Raw genomic sequence first — 15515 nt, forward strand, 5'->3', positions numbered from 1 at the left:
CCGGGGTCCGATGATGGAGCTGCGTTCGGCTGTAATCTACAGATGTAGCGGAAAATGGCCCCCCAGAGAACGTCCCCTGCCTCCGACATCATTTATCCTGCTGTCCAATCACAGCGCTCGTAGATCAATATTACAACCGAACCGAATGAGAAAGTAGAAAAAGTGCACGTATTAAATGTGTGCTAAAAGAAAGCTGTCTTCAGGACGGCCTGTTGTTGAGTTCTGTTTGCATGATCTGAAGCTGAACGCTGCAATGAACTCAATGCTAGGTTTTTAGCGCATACTTGGGCTCTGTTGCAAAACCTGCTGTCAGACAGAAAGAGGTATAAAGAACCACGCAACCGATGGAAACACAAAGCTCTCGACTCACAAAACGAACAAACAATAAAAAACAAAAAAAAATTATGCTTAATGCTAAAAATTGATGCATATATATATATATATATTGCTCTTCATACTGTATAGAAAGTCTAGATTATTTTAAGTCGACTTTTACTGTGCTTTAGTACTACTTGAACTATAAAAGTTCATAGCAAATAAAAACAAGAATCAGTCTCAGAACTTTGTTTTCTGTTCTGGTAGCAACATTAACAGAACGTTGTCAGTGTGGTCATAACGTTAGCACAAACATCACACTTATGTTCTAGTTTTTAAATTTCAGTCACATTCTGAGAACATTCAAAAAGAAAAGAAAGAAAAAAGTGGACCTTCTGAAAAGGAATATTAGCTTAATGTTCTAAGAATATGTTTCTGTTCTCTGCTGTAGTTACTAATAAGGTTAACATAATACCAAGATAATTCCTCAATGTTTCAACAAGCAGAGAAACACACAGACCTTGGGTAAAAGATTCTTAATTAGTTAAGCATCTTTTTTATCGACCTTTTCTATACCGAATGAATTACGCTGGAATTTTATAACAAAAACAATTTCCAGAGAGCTCGCTGCATTATGTGCCACAATGATTCGGAACGGCCTTCGCGTCAGGAGCACCTACATCGCTTTAAAACGCTCGACGTATTCAGCTCATTATGTTCTGGAACAGAGCCCATAGTCAGGAACTTTCACAAAGGCCCCAGCGAAACAATCAAGCGTCTTACATTTGCGTGGAATTCAGAGCAGCTTGAATTCAAATCTTTTTCACAATATCTTTTATTTAATGACGAAAGCTTTGACAGGCACACAGCTACAAATATGGCAGATTATTGGCTCCCGTTGTCAGAAGAAGCATGTGAAAGCACAAAGGTAATTTCAGATGCACCTCATTAACCAACCCATCGCATTCCACAGCGACAAATCATCACCACGAAGACAGTCAGAATGCGTTTCAAACTAATTTTCACAGCGTTTGTGCCTGTGAAGGCTCATATGAAGCCGTCGGTGGGCCGTGTGTTCTGGACTCAGGATGAATGGCCCAGACAGACAGCATGCCCACAAGGCCTGAGAGATGGTGTTATTTTCAAGACGAATGGCCAGCAGAGCTTTTAGGTACACAACAGAAATCCAATGAAAGGGAACATCGCATCATTTGATGAGGCATTCGGGGCGTCCCTGGGGAAATTGAGCCCTGTGGCTATATGACAAATGTGTGTGAGCTGCGGTGATTTTAGAGCGGGCAGCGACACACATCGCCCGCAGACCTGCGCTCTTCGCCCTTGAAGATGGCTTTTCTGAAGTCCACTACTCCACTATTACTCCGCTTTACCCTCCGGTCACGTTTGAGCTATGCAGCGTTTAGGATCTGACATCATGCAGCATGTGTTTATGAAGATTCTGGCTCTCGGAGAAACACTTTTTCTAGTGTAAAGTACATTTTAATGACCTAAAGAACCTTAACCTGCTATGAAGAACCTTTTAGAGGAATGGAAAGGTTCCAGTGGTCTTCTTGAAACCACCGATGCCAATAAATAACCTTTATTACTATGTATTTTTAAGATTAGTCAATCGCACGCTATGTGAAAATTAGTGTTCATTGCCAGTTTCAGTCATTTGACGTTCTGCTAACTGTCAGTAACTCTGTAACTACATGTTAACTAGCAGTCATTAGAGAATTAGTAGACCGTCTGCTTAATATCTTCTAACACTTCATTTTGATGAGTTCACTACATACTACATACTGACTATCACAACCTTATTCTACTAACCCTAACCCTACCCTAACAGTCTACTCTGAAGGTTAGTACACATGTAGAAGTGAAATAATGACATGTATAAATGTCTAAATGGATTACTGAAATAAATTATGACCATTAAAGCCATTAACTCCATTGAATTTGCTTTCTGTCCAGAAAAACTCTGTGTTTGAACCATGTCAGAAGTCCTAGGAGCCTCGAATCTCCTGTCCTCGGTAAACCTCTACACTTCAGATTCTCTTGACTTGTTTTGTAGTTCGGTCCAGTGCTCTGCCGCGGCTTACAGTGTCAGTCTATTTCATTTCGAAGCAGGTTTTCAACCATTTACGAGAGACTGACACCACATCCATTTTAACTGACAGCCAGCAAATAGCCCTCCAGTCTCCATTTACTTCCACAGGGACGTCAGCTGAAAATAGCAGCACTGCTGCGCGCTGGACGCTCTTCTGGATGAAGTTTGAATAACTTGATAAATGTGTGATATGAGCTCATTTAAATGAGTTTAGCCTTCTTTCTGTTTGAAACTCGGCGTAGCACCTTAACTTTCTCTGCAGCGCTAAATTCAATGCATTATGGATGAAGCCTAGGAAATGTTCGTGTTTTTTTGGAGCTCTGATAGTTTGTTGCATTGTCTTTCTTGGATCTGCAAATCAAATAGACTAAGGAAGTAATATGGACCAAATGCAAGAGTTGGTTGTTTCATATCAAATTTATAGAGCTTATGAGTGAGAGCCAGCATGAAATCCAATACTTTTCCTCAAGGACGCCAGAAACATCACTTTCTTTCTTGGTATTTTGGGCTCTATGTCCTGAACACCCGTGCCTCCTCCTCCTTTCATCTGCTTGAAAATGCAAAATCTTTGATTTTTCTTAAGCACATAACTGCATATGCGGCATATAAGTGTCTACTTTCATAATAAAGCATTGTATCAAAGAATGACCTTAACATCCAGACCTTCCCCAAACATATGCAGTGCTGATGAGATTCCCATTCGTCGGGTTTGTCAGGATTTACTCAGTCGTCCGTTATGAAGAGCATCTGCTGAAGTCTTTGCGGAGCCCCAGTGGCTCAGAAATACAACTTTACAGTGAGCAGGTGTCAGAATTTTAAACAGATTGTCTTTTTGTTCCCTTTTCTGAGTACATTCTCTCTAATTCCAAGAAGATTGAGTCACCTCGACCCTCGTCCTGCCCCTCGTTACAGAGAGACGCAGGGAGAAACTCAATGCCGTCTATTGAGCGCAGAGCGTTTGGGGACAGGACTATACAACCTGTCATCATTTACACTCGCAGAATGTCTGCTCTCTTCTATACAGTGCATGTGAATGGAGATTAAAAAGCAATAAGCGGAAATAAAATTGATTTCATATGAATGTTGGGAGAAACCAATCAAATGTAATTGTTAGAGGTTTTTTTCTACTGCTAACACACAGAATCGTCTCTCTTCTGAAAGCTGACTCTCAAACAGCAGAAACACACACTTAAAACACACACCAAAACCATACACTAATGTTTAGCCTTTTCAACTTTATAAAACGTTTTTTGCAAAACACAACACACGGTTCTCTATGTAACACGTAAAATCTAACAGGAAAAAAGATTACGGCAAATATTTGCTTTAAAGATGCGTGTGATATTTTTAATGTAGTTTTGCAAGAGATGTGATGCATTTTTCATTTTCTGTGGATTTTTTTGGACTTGTGTTTGGAAAATGTGTGTAAACCAATCTGTGCAAAGGGTCATTCTACTACGCTATTACACTATCCTTTCATATCTCTATAAATATCTACCATGCCGTCCACGCTGTAAAAAATCCAATTAACAAAAGGCAGCGTCTATTTGCGCTAAGGGTAAATAATAATGGATTCTATTTACACCAAGTGAAAATAGCAGCATTTTTTAGTGATGTGATATTTGTGACATTTTCTGCTATTTATACTACTTATTGCTAGTGGTGATTATCTGCACCTCAGTATTGGAGTACATTATTAAATAGAATGCGACTTATTGAGTGTTAATGTTCATTTTAATTCAAATTATTAAATAGAGGCCCTAGTTAACACCCCTATTGAGATAAAAAGCCCTCCATTAACCCTACCCTACCCAAAACATTTTGATTATTTCCTTAGTTTTAAATGAAAATGCTTTTCAGATGTGATCTCAAATTTAACAAGGGAGAAACAAAATGTCAGAAGGCAGATAGCCACTGCCAAATTTTTGGTTGAGAAGACATATTATACTAAGTCTGCACAAATATATTTAAAAACATTCAATCAATGGTTGTTATCAAATCCATTTAACATTCAGACTGCTAAACGTTGTCTAAACTCATTAACTAGGCAGTGGCTGTTTACACTAACTCCGCCCACTATTTGTGATTGGGCTGAAGTCATGACAAAGATTAGTTTTATGTTAATACAGAAGCAGGGCCATCAGTTCCTGTGAGACAGCTGAAGCATTGCGCAGTGACCGACAGGTTCAATCAAGCGGCCATCTTCCATTTCCGTGTCCAGTGCTTTTACGTATGTCACGTCCAATTAGAGCTGTTCCTGATTTTATTATGCTAAACTCACCAACAGCTGTTTTTGCAGAGTATGTCCCATTCAGTTTCAAGGGGTCACGATCCGGTATTCTGTCCCTAAAGTAGTTCAGAAGCTGCACTTTAGGTGGAGACAAGGCACATAAACTCAAGTGTTCCTTGAAGATGTTCTGAGGCAGAATTGATGCACCTGAGTCTGTATCTACCATCATCTTAACGGGACAAGACTGCAGGGGTACAGCCGTAGCAGCAGTAAAAGCACACACTGGAGCCATCATCTGTATTACAGCCATTCATCACTTCAGGTAGACTTCCTTCATTCACTGACTTTGGTGAAGACTTGTCCGATTTTTCCACTCGTTCTACATTTGCAGTCTTCAGCAGGACAGGAATTTGCGTCACGTCACGTGTCTGTCCTCTCTCGAGTTACTCTTTTGTTCATTTTTCTGTGTTAGTTTGTCTTCGGATCGCTGATACTTGTTTTGATTCCCCTTCAGCAATTACTTTGGCATCTGCAACCGCTGCTTCAATTTGTCTTGCGATAGTGTCTTATCTAGGGTTAAATCTGGCTCTAATAATAGCGGACCGTTCCATGCTCCATATCACCAAAAGCATATGTTTTTAGCAGTTCACGAAGTGCTGCAACGTATTGGTCTGTAGACCTGCAGAGATCTGTACTTGCAAACTTGTTCATGGCATTTCTGATCTCATGAATGGCGCCACAAGAAAGGTTTGTCGTTCTGAATGAAAATGAACAACTGAATCATTTCACAAGGCAGTTTAAATTTCTAATGATGCCCAAATAATAAATCCTACTTGAGGTATCATATAAAACACACCGACTAAATGGTTACATTTTAATTGGCATAACTTGCTGTGTTCTTGTAAATGTTTGACTAATTAAAACATTTTGGACTATAAAACAATAACACACATAACACTTTGAAGTCAGAATTTCTGTGCAACCTGTTACTGAATAATAATTAGCCCTTGACATTTTTTTTAAGTGTACTAAACTATTCTATATACTTTATTATTCTACTCTCTTGTTATGCTTTCTTAAAGAAAGGGTTATAGTTTAACATGCATGCATTTACCAGAAGCTTTTATCCGAAGTGATTGACAAAAGAGAGAGTGATTTGTCAAAGAGCCAACAATATTATCATACAGTGCCCCGTTTATTAGACAACAAGATTAGCATAAGAAACAATGAAAGTAATCAAATGACAGAGAGTGTGTTTAGTTTCAGACAGGGATTATGAATGCAAACTGTTCATGAAAATGCTTTAAACTCAACATGTCCCACAAAAAACGGCAACGTTCATTAAGTGCAGACGAAATGTCCAAAGTGTTCAACAGGACACTGTGATTGAGTTCTCATTCTATAAATGTTAAAACAAACAAGTACACAAAAGCATTGGCGTCCACTCTTTGAGAGAGCTTGATGTGTTTCCTTGAGCTTAGTGCTTCAATCATTGTCAAATCAAACCTGAATGTAAGCACTCATTTCAGACACAAGCATATGAGAGCGTGAGGAATATTTCTTACTTTAATGGCAATTTGATCAAATCTGGTACACGGATACAGCTGAGTTCTCCGAGAGGGAGATTGGACGGGTCTGTGTGGATGACGTGCCTGATTCCATTTGCACTTACAGCATCGGGAAATACTTCCATCTATCATCGCGTAAAACAATAAAGCCTGCCAAAGCCAACATGCTGGCTCATAGATCATATCCCGACTGTCACCCAACCTGGCGGGATCGCGTTCTGCTTCGAGCTATCTGCCAAATGTTTGCATTTCTACATAACTGGCCAGTTTCAAAATAAATGTGCTGTAATTGTTTTCACAGAGTCTGTGTATGTCCTCATACCTCTGGACTGCAATAAGCTTGATTTATTTGCCCAGCTGAAATTGGAAAACTACAGATCTTCTGTTTATAGGGATTCTATCAGCAGCACTCGTGTACTATAGTGTGCTTCATAACTACCATCAGGAAATGGATCAGAAGAACAGGCCAAAGGGAAGCCGGCCGTTCTTTAGGGTGTTTAGTTAAAGTGACCGAACTAACCGTGTGAGCCAGCGAGAATTTCAAAGACGTGTCATTAAAGAGTAAGTTCACGCTTGAAATACTCATTCATCAATCTGGTGCAACACAAAGAGATGTTCGCTTTGTCAGTGCTTTTCATTGTAAAAGCTGACCAGCGGCTGTCAGTTTCTGAGCTTCATATGGAAATGAGCTGCTTGGACATTCTACAGAATAAGTCTTTCGTGTTCCACAGGGAACCACGTGAGGGAGTAAATGATGACCTCTTTGGCTGATTGTCTTTCCTTCTGTATTCCCATCACATCTGCAGTGAGCAACAGTTGGTCTTCACAGCTTTGCTCACAAACCAACTTCCATTAGCTTCAGAAAGAAAACTTCACAATGCCCCAAACAAGCATTAGATGGCAGTGCTTCACAATACACCGTCACCTGCATTACATCACTGCAAAAACCTTGTTGATTCACTACCATTCACAAGTTCAAAGTCAGTTTACTTTTCAATGTCTTTGAGATTATCTTTGGTTCGTCAGTGCTGCGTTTACTGGATTTGATCAAAAGCTGAATCTCAAAGCTGTCTTCGGAGACACGATCCTTCAGAAACATTCTTCTCAAGAAAGCGTTCTGATTATTATCAGGCTTGAAAACAGTTGTGCTGTCCAATATTTCTTTGTGATCTCTGTGATACATTTAATTTTTTTTAGGATTCACAGATGAATAGAATGTTCAGAAGAACTTACTGCTAAATAAAAGTGTAACATCTTAAATGGTTTCGCTGTCACCTTCAGTCAATATATGTCCTTTGTTGAATAAAAAAATAACTGTCAAAAATTAATCACATACAAAATAAAGTACATTTTTTTTGTTTACATAATATATGTAAAGCAATACATTGTATGTGTTAAAAGTATGCCAAAAATCATTACGATATTAAGTGAAGATAATGTTCCGTGAAGATTTTTTGTACATTAGTTATTTGCATTGCTAAGGACTTCGTTTGGACAACTTTAAAGGTAATTTAGATTTTGTTCTATCCTAACAGGCCAGGCATCAATGGAAAGTGTATTTATTCAGATATAAATTCAGACTAAATTAAAACTGGATTTGTGGTCCAGGGTCACATATGTTTGTGCACTGTGTATAGTTTTTATATATATATAAAAATGCATGTGTATATTTAAGAAAAATTATATAAATATATACATGTAAATAATTTACAAACATATGCTGTGAGAGTGAGTATTTATATTTGTACATAATAATAAATATACACATAACACACACATATAATGCACAGACAACAACTTTCATTTTTGATGTGATTAATCACAATGAATCACTTGACAGCACTAATAAAAACAGCAACAAACACGCATGCTCTGACTTCAAGGGAACTAGACGGCGCAGGCCAAACCCTGTCTCCGGCATTATCTGTGAGTCCGGGGCCCATCTGCTCCGCCTCCATGCTGGGTGGCTTTCTCTCACTGTCGGCCCCGGGGCCATTAGCGGCGGCTGGGCATCTGCCGCTCCCTCCTGCGGTGGCCGGCGCTGGGCTGTGGACGGTGGCAGTGCTCTCCTCCGCAGGATTCATCGCTCATACGGCTGCGTGGATGGGGTGACCTTCACCGGAGCCGCTCCGAAGGATGTGTGCTTATTGTGACTGTGGGCATCATTAGGAGAACACCGAAGAAAAATAGACGTGGGAACGCTCAATAAATCAAACCATTACGATATTTGCGAGTTAATGCATACATTATTTTAATTATCCCTCCTGGGTTTGGCGTGTGCATATTTTAAACAGGAGGGCAGTTTTGTCGTTTGATAAGATCAATGTGTGGTTTGTGGGCAGTTTCTTCTGGCGCGCTTCATAGGGCCGTTTGCAAATTGATCATTCGACCGAAATATATAATTATTTTCAATAGCAATCAGTCACACGATGCAATTTGATCAGCATGTTCTGCAATATCACTTTTCATGTTCATTTGTCTTAATCGGTCCTGATTTCCTCGTGCATAATTCAATTCCAGCTCATAGTTTTAACGTTGTTACGATTCGGCATAAGACATGACAGAAAGACAATGAGATTCAAGCGGCAGAAAGTTGCTGGCAGAAATGAAATGGAGCGCTGTATGTGTCTCCTTTCTGACACAATCACATGTGACGTTCATCTCGCTCTCCTCGTGGGATGACGAATCAGAAACGGGCCTGTTAGGTTCTCCCAAGAGCCCAGAGCCAATCAAAATCAAATAACCCCAGATTGGATTATTTCACTACTTTTATTGCATTGTGCTGAGGTTTTTTTTTTTTTGCTCTGACATCAACGTGGATTTGAAAAGCTCAGATGCAGAGTGAATTTTTTCCAAAGATCTTCCCAAGCAAATCACTCCGAATGAGTCGTTTTGGCCTGTGTTTTAAATAAACAACACCTTCTCACACAAAGGCTTGTCTTAAACTGAGACAACTCTTGCTCAGAGCGTCCAACACATCGGCATTTATCACGTTAACATTTGCAGACTATCGTTTAATGAAACGCAGAGCTCAAATAGAGCTCTTGAGAGCCAGCGCAGACAGAAGCAAAACACAGAGGTGTATGGCGTTACCGGCGTGGAGCGTCTTTAGAGCGCTAGCTTAAGGTCGTTAGCGTCCACAGAACAACTCGGGGGACATTTGATGGATTCAGGAGGGCATTTGCCCTTCAAGTCTCTGCTATTTGCTGCAGGCTTACCCCTGGTTAGCGTTTAATCTAATGCCAACTGTCTACGGCCCAGAAAAAATGAAAATATCGCTGGTGAAAAATAAGTATTCCCTTATCAGAAAAATGCTTGGCTACATTTATTGGGCCTCTGAGGATCCCGTGTTTGCCCTCCAAGGAGAAGTGAACAGAGCCAATTATGCCGGAATGATTTACCAAAGCCGTATATATTTCTCTTTTAGAGACTTGTTGGAGTGCACGGGTTTCCAAATGTTTGTCTCGGGACAAACAGCTATGTCTGATTAAAGGTTAGTCCTGAGATAAGAACACACCTACTGTACGATCTAGAGGAGCGAAAGTGGAACAAACGTCAGCATTTCAGCAGATGAACGTTTTTGAGTACCAAAAAATGACACAAATGGACTGTCAGGTTTTCAGACGTAATACACTTTTACTTTACAGTCAATTCTATATTTTTCCAGCCAATTATATATACATTTTTTCACATTCGTGTACTTCCTAATGACAAAGTGAAAACAGAATTTTAGAAATGTCTGTACATTTGTTAAAAAAAGAAAACTGCAATATCAAATTTGCATAAGTATTCAGACCCTTTGTGACAACACTTTAAATGTAGCTCATTTAGCCTTTCATTTCTCCTGATCATTGCTGAGACGTTTCTACACCTTGATTGAAGTCCACCTGTGGTAAATTAAATTGATTGGACATGATTTGTAAAGGAACATGTCCCTCTATAGAAGGCCTCACAGCTGACGATGCATATCAGAGTGAAAACTAAGCCATGAGGTCAAAGGAACTGCCTGCGGTGCTCAGAGACAGGATTGTATTGAGGCACAGATCTGGGGAAGGCTTTGTCAAAGGGAAAGTGTGCTGGTAGCAGGCTCATGCTGTGGGTTTGTTTTCAGTGTCATGTACTGGGAGACTGCTCAGAGATGAGGGAAAGCCGAATGGAGCAGAGTACAGAGATATCCTCAATGAAAACCTGTTTCATAGCACTCTGGACCTCAGACTGAGCTGAAGGTTCACCTTCCAACAGGACAATGACCCTAAGCACAAGTCCAAGGAAACACAGGAGTGTGTTAGAGCCAGAGCCCTGACTTAAACTTTATCAAACATCTCTGAAGAGACGTGAAAATAGCTGTCCACCGACGGTCCACATCCAACCTGACCGAGCCTAAGAGGATTTGTCTGAAGAATGGCAGAAAAAACCTCAGCTTCCACTTTATTTTGATAGTCCACTTCAGACAGTCAAATAACTATATGCCATTTTGCAAATACATGTCAAATAACTCTCATTGGACTATTTGTAGGCTGAATGGTTAGGGATGGTTGAATAAGTTGACATATAGGTGAAAATGTTCAAGTCATTATCAGTGTTAATCAAGATCAAGTGTTGGCAAAAGGGAAAGGGAAGAAAAAAGAGACAGAGGAAGAAAAGTTTTCCTAATAGGAACACTGACAAAACATGTTGTATTAGCCAGGGAACAGCAGATGAGATATTAATAAATGGTTTATACAAGAAGACAACGCTGCAATGTCACGTCCTGTGATCTCATCCCTCGCTCTAATACATCTTCATTCTTATTAGTCAACAACTTAGTGTTTCCCAGTCTACATATTTTCAGACTCTTCCTATAATTAAACTCATCAGCTCGTTAGCAGACAATCCAAGACCTAGAATAAATGTGCCAGATAAGGGAAATTCCAGAAAGTGATTTTCTTTTCTTTTTTATCCTGTCTGTGAAACAAAAAATTCTCTAATAACCCCCTATAAAACTATTCCCGTCCAAATAGGGCTTTATGCTTTGTTCTATACCATTTTGTAGTATTAATGGAGTTAAAAAGAACATATCTGTCTGATTGGCTTTAATTAACTGCTTTAATTGTGCAGCTGTCAGACTCTACGACTTTCACGAGATGCTGGAGTGCATATTATAGAGCACAGTATATATTCATGTGAGACTCAACTTTAGACTTGTTTTTTCTTCTTTCTTTCTTGGTAATACCTTGTACATGCCACACTTTCGTAGTAATACCACACACGGATCCGGTGTACTCGCGTGAAGCGCTCTGAGCTTTTGCTGACCAGGCGTTCTGTAAAGGTTACCCCGTGACTCTGTGAAATTAAACTTGATATTAGTGTAATGTGTCATATTTTATCACCTCACATATGAATTAAGAGACTAATTCCAGAAATGAAAATCTATTACTCTAGTGCTTTCTCTTCACGCTGAGCTCTTTGCAGTTAAATGCCGATCCCTTACGAACTGCACCCATCAAGTTACTAACTTCAGGATCCTCCACGTCCCAAAAGAACACGGAGGTACAGAGCAAATAACTCCCATTCGTTTCAGCCGTGTCCTTAAAAGCCCCTCTTATCAGTCTCGTGATGAATAGTTTCTGGATATCATCTTATGGAACACATCAATATTCCCCTCACAAAGACCCTCATTGCTGTGTCTTGCCTATAAAGTATGGGAAGGGTTTTACTCTAAAGGGAAGCAGCTGCTTTGTAAATTATGGGTCTTTCTGCACCATCCATTTTACATCCTCCATCTGGGAATGTTGCCAAAGCAGGAGGAGTGGGAAGGTACAGTGTGTGTGTGTGTGTGTGTGTGTGTGTGTGTGTGTGTGTGTGTGAAGGCCTGTGTTCCAGAGAGGTGTGAAACATAAACACACTCGCTCAGCCGTGTGGGTCACAGAGGCGGTTTTGTCTGAACTGCAAGACCACCTTGACTGGGGGAATTCAGTAAGTGCTGTTTATTTGCACATGCGGTCCGTGTGGGTTCAGTCCCTGAATCACTAAAGGAATTATGCAGAACATTCCAGCTGAATGCAATTTGCACGGCATGAGGATGCAGCGTATGATCTGACGGCTTTATATAGGTCTGTGTGATCAGCTGCAGAAAATGCTTTTCAGAATGCGCCGAAGCTCTACAGATGGTCTTCTCCATCATTTGATCATCATTCAACAAATTACTGTTGAAATAGAAATGTACACCAACCTTGCAGCTGCGTTAAAGCCAGCATCCCCCAGCTTTACATCATCTAGATTTATTAACGCCCCAGCTAACAAATTTATGTTTTGACAATGCTTTCTTAATGTTCTGGTTTGATTGTGGAAATGTCATTTTGCTTAACGCTGCTAGAACGTTTTTTTATGGTTAGCATAACGTTTATGCAATGTTCTTGCAACCTAATTTTCATTAGAAATATCATGTTCTACGAACATTTACGTGGAACGACAAAATGTCCAGTTTGCCTGATGTTGCTGGAATGTTATTTTATGGTTAGCGTGTTCCTACAATTATTTTTACCAACACTTTATTAAAAATACAACGCCTTAAAAACATGTGGAACATTTACAAAGCTACGTTTAATAAAATGTTATTTTAAGATTAGCAGTATTGCAACATTCTCTTTCAACATCATTTTTGTTAAAACAAACTCCCAGATTCGAGCAAGTTTTTAATTAGATGTGAATTTCAACAGGTATGTGAATTATTAAAGATGATTACTTTCAAAAATTCTACACCAGCAGCAATTCACCATTCTGTACATGCATTGCACAGCTTTCTGCTGAAATGGACTCCACTGATGATAAAACAGAAATAACTTTTTGCTAGCATGATGAAGTTAGTTAGCCATTCATATTTTAGTTTCTTTGGTATTTAGTTGGGACCTAAGGGTCGAGGCATGCTTACTCAACAATCCTGAATGAATCTTTCCTGGAGAATGAAGTCACTGAGTGGATGTGTTTGTATGTATGTTTACATTTCTTTATGATTCCTATTTCTCTCTCTTCATCCATCCTCCGTTCCTCTCCTCCAGCTTTTCGTCTCTGCCACACACAGCAGATGCTGCATTCACTCGAGTCCCGGGGCTCCAGCCGCTCGATCCCTCCTCTCTCCATTACTACAGCCCTCAGCGGGATAAACCTGGCCAGGGCTAATTGCAGTCTCTGTCTAATAGTGACAGGCTTAATCAAGCACGGTGTGTGTGTGTGTGTGTGTCTCTCTCTCTCTCTCTCTCTCTCTCTCTCTCTCTCTCTCTCTCTCTCTCTCTCTCTCTCTCTCTCTCTCTCTCTCTCTCTCTCTCTCTCTCTCTCTCTCTCTCTCTCTCTCTCTCTCTCTCTCTCTCTCTCTCTCTCTCTCTCTCTCTCTCTCTCTCTCTCTCTCTCTCTCTCTCTCTCTCTCTCTCTCTCTCTCTCTCTCTCTCTCTCTCTCTCTCTCTCTCTCTCTCTCTCTCTCTCTCTCTCTCTCTCTGTCTCTCTCTCTCTCTCTCTCTCTCTCTCTCTCTCTCTCTCTCTCTCTCTCTCTCTCTCTCTCTCTCTCTCTCTCTCTCTCTCTCTCTCTCTCTCTCTCTCTCTCTCTCTCTCTCTCTCTCTCTCTCTCTCTCTCTCTCTCTCTCTCTCTCTCTCTCTCTCTCTCTCTCTCTCTCTCTCTCTCTCTCTCTCTCTCTCTCTCTCTCTCTCTCTCTCTCTCTCTCTCTCTCTCTCTCTCTCTCTCTCTCTCTCTCTCTCTCTCTCTCTCTCTCTCTCTCTCTCTCTCTCTCTCTCTCTCTCTCTCTCTGTCTCTCTCTCTGTCTCTCTCTCTCTCTCTCTCTCTCTCTCTCTCTCTCTCTCTCTCTCTCTCTCTCTCTCTCTCTCTCTCTCTCTCTCTCTCTCTCTCTCTCTCTCTCTCTCTCTCTCTCTCTCTCTCTCTCTCTCTCTCTCTCTCTCTCTCTCTCTCTCTCTCTCTCTCTCTCTCTCTCTCTCTCTCTCTCTCTCTCTCTCTCTCTCTCTCTCTCTCTCTCTCTCTCTCTCTCTCTCGTGGTGTCAGCTGCCAGGATGAAGTGAGTTCTGCGGTCACATGTGTGGGCAGCGCCACGGACGAATATCGAGCGCAAATTGGGCGAGATGCCACAGTGAATGAGTGGGACAGGATTCGACACAAAGCATCCACTCATCTATTATACAGCAAAGGAACAAGAACATACAATGCTCTCCAGAGCGAGAGGATAGAGCAGAATATTGGTTGTGCATGTTTATGAAGAAGGTCGTTGTCCTTTGGAGCCGCTGGTGGACCGCTGCCAGCGTCTGAGAGCGGTAATGAGAGTGTGGACCTCCGACTGAAGTATTTCAAAAGCAGCTTCCATTCGCTCGTTCAGATAAACACTCGGTCCTTCCCGTGTTATCAACAACACGGACGCCATCCTGAGCCGCTGGCCTCTGTCAGCATAATGCTTTTGGAGAGGAACTTGTTAATGCCGAGCAGCGCTTCAATTTTCTGTAGCGTTCATCCACCTGCTCCAGTAATGAGGAGTGCAGCAATGCGATCTGAAACTTGAAACAGTTGCTGTGTCCAACAAGTCCATATGTGACAATTGGACCATTGTCTGGGGAATAAGTGCTATGGAGTGTTTGAAAGCTGCTGTTGTTAGGAAGTGCTGAGGAAATTAAACTGTTGTATGAAGTAGAGGTATTCCTGATCTACATAAAGCACATGCATGCCAAGCGCGCAGGCAAGTTTAAAATACATCGTAGTTGTTGGATGCTGATGGACATTCGGTGTAATATTTTGAGTCCAAAGTCTGTTCTCAATAGTGAAGCAACTCTCAGCCAATGGGCTCAATCTGCATGACCAAATAACTACACTTTTGAAAATATTTAGCCGCTTTCACAAAGTATAGTTCTAGGAACCTTCTAACACTTTTTTAAAGAACTTATTTGTTCCTTCTGGCTGTTTTCCTGGTTGCGTTCACACCAGCAGCAGGAACTCTAAAGCGGCCGGCGATGTCTTTCTTCACAGCATTTACAAGCATTAACAACCGACTGGAGTGTGTGTGTGTGTGTGTGTTGTGGGTTTCGTTTGAAAGAGCATGACAATCTGTCTACATCTCACATGACAATTTATCAATTTATGCAATTATCACTGTTTTCAATGTTTGTTGGGTAAATATTTTCATATGACTTTTTAAAAATACTGGGTAGATAATATTTTGTATGTGTTTAGCCACTGAGCATACACTGGAACACTATACACCTGTTCCTGAACTAAATGTGTTTCTAGTTCTTGTGGTGCTTCTTTGCCAAAGTGCCTTTTGTGGGT

This window comes from Puntigrus tetrazona, chromosome 16, assembly GCF_018831695.1.
Source record: "Puntigrus tetrazona isolate hp1 chromosome 16, ASM1883169v1, whole genome shotgun sequence".
Taxonomy (NCBI): Eukaryota; Metazoa; Chordata; class Actinopteri; order Cypriniformes; family Cyprinidae; genus Puntigrus; species Puntigrus tetrazona.